The sequence below is a fragment of the Asparagus officinalis genome, chromosome 5 (assembly GCF_001876935.1).
Source record: "Asparagus officinalis chromosome 5, Aspof.V1, whole genome shotgun sequence".
NCBI lineage: Eukaryota > Viridiplantae > Streptophyta > Magnoliopsida > Asparagales > Asparagaceae > Asparagus > Asparagus officinalis.
The window spans coordinates 97,209,696-97,212,360 of NC_033798.1; positions in this window are offsets into that span (position 1 = coordinate 97,209,696).

The window sequence follows — 2,665 nt, forward strand, 5'->3', positions numbered from 1 at the left end:
TTAGAGTTGTGCCTAATTGAGTTCTCACCTTGTTAGAGAGAACAATCATTTGTTATATTGTGCTTATTGTGAGATTCACCTTGTAATACACTTGTACACCGAGTGAAGAGTGTGTGGTGAGAGTCGGGGATCGTCCCAAGAGGAGTGGCCTCGGTTGACGAGCATAGAGAGAGGTTGTAACCGAGCACTTGAGGAAGATACGGCTAGGTCCAACACTTAGTGGGTGTAGAGTTGGATTACAATAGTGTGTTGATTGTAAAGTTTCCGGTTAGCTAGAAAACCGAGTGTGAGGTGTAAACGTTGTTCGGGTGAACGTAGAAAACCCGGTTGATAGTGGATTTCTCCCCGGGAGTGGGGAGCGGAGACTGTGGTATTTCATTCTTGCTAGGATAACTTGTTAATTTGTTTTAATTGGCATTTAATCGGATTAGATTAGCATAAGACCCTAATCACCCCCCCTCTAGGGTCTAACAATTGGTATCAGAGCTTGGTGCTCTTTGATTTAAGGTCTAATCGCCTTGAGTTAAAGATCCAAGTTAGCTTATTGTGCTAATCTAATTTTGAGCTTTATTTGTATCTTGCTTGCATATATTTTTACAAATTATGAATATGAATGATGCATCTTGTTTAGGCTATGACTCTAGTGTTGCTCCTAGATTAGATAATTTTCCCTATGCCCAATGGTGTGTTAGATTTAAACTTTTTGTTCAATCTAAACACTTTGATTTATGGGAAATTATAGATGATGCTTATATTGTACCCACTTTGGAGAAATCCAAGTGGAATAAAAATGATAAAAGATTATTTACCATGAACAAGGTTGTGTTAGAATATATGCTTAATGCACTTGATTTTTCTCGTTCTAACAAGTTTGTTCATTTTGATAGTGCTTACAATTTATGGAAATTCATAGAAGCACATCAAGGGGACTTGGAGGTGATCCAACAAGCTTTGGAGGATCCCGCTTCAAGTTCATATGGAGCAACATGCACACGGCCACTACGCGATAGTCCTAGTGAGGCTTGCGAGTTCGAACCCGATAATGATTTATCTAGTGATGAACTTGCTTGTGCTAGCGAAAAATTATTGCATGCCTTCAACAAATTGCAAAATGATTTTAATGATTTAAAAAGCAAGCATGATGTTTTAAAATCCGATCATGAGAAGCTAGTGTCTAAATTTGATGTCATTGAAAATGAAAATATCATGCTTAAAGAAAACAATGACATGTTAATTTTGGAAAATAAAAAATTAACCACATCTATAGCTAGTTTAACTCATGAAAGAGATAATGTCATGTTAGAAGTAAAGAACATACAAAATAATACAGCTTCTTTTATAAATGACTATTTATGTTCTACTTCTAAAAATGCATATGTGCCTAAAAATGAAGATTTGAATCTTATGAAAAATAGTATTTCATCTTTAGATTCAACTTTGAGAACATGCATTAATAATCATAAGAAGCTTATGGATATGTGTGCTAAGTCAAAATCATCCACTTATTATGCACACATGTATAGCAAAACTTATAAATGTTCTATATGCGGCCGTCAAGGTCATTTAGCTAAGTTTTGTTATGATGCACACAAACATAAAAATGTCAATGCTCCTTGTGCATCTCATGTAGCTTCTTCATCACTTACACATTCACATGCTCATTCTCACAAAGCTCATCATAAGCATGCTAGTGTGTTCAAGTGTGATCATTGTGATCGTTTTGGCCATTTGGCAAAATTTTACTATGATTTGAAAAAGACTTCACTTTTGCCAAATGATTTTAAAAGACCACAAAAGTTTAAATGTGATGTTTGTGGTAGATATGGCCACTTAGGAAAGTTTTGTTTTGATAAGGTTTCGCATTTGCAAAATAATTTTAAAAGACCATCTATGTTTGCAAATGTTTCTAATGTTTTCTGTGCACGAGCTAATGGTCCACAAAGACAAATGGATCTCTTTCATTGCACATATTACAATCGGAAGGGTCATTTGAGCGATTATTGCTTTGACCATGTTAGTGCACTACATGTGCCCAAATGTGTTCATAACCCTAGGGCTTTGAGCTTAAATGATAGGGGTCATGTCCCTAAATCTTTTGGTACCAAGAGTTCTTGGGTACCAAAACAATTTTGAATTTTAAACCAAGAATTTTAATGTTTTTATCTTTCTTTTATTGGTTTTGAAAATTATGTTTTGAAACTTTTTATGAAAACACTCTTTAAATTGATCAAATCTTTTGTTTTCATGATTATTTGTTTCGATCTTGATGAGAGGACTATGTTTATATAACCTCCGGAGTTATTGGGTGTTTATTCCCAAATATTATTTACCGGGTGCTAAAAATATTTATATGGGTTGTTACTAGTTCAAAAGCTAGATATGGTTACCTCTCGTGATTTTTTTAAAAATCAATGATGATTTGGTTTCATATTTTTTACTTGTGATTTATGATTTCATTGGTTGATTTGTTTTCATTTGAAAACCTTTACACGATTTTCATGTTCCTTTTCTTTTGATTTCATAAATCTATTTTTGATCTTTATGTTTTCCTTGATATGAGACACTATCTTTTTTTTACTTTGATATATTTAAATATGTTCTCATTTGTCTTTATGTATGTGAGTTGTGTTTAGCATACTTTCCATCTATGCTTGCTCACATATGT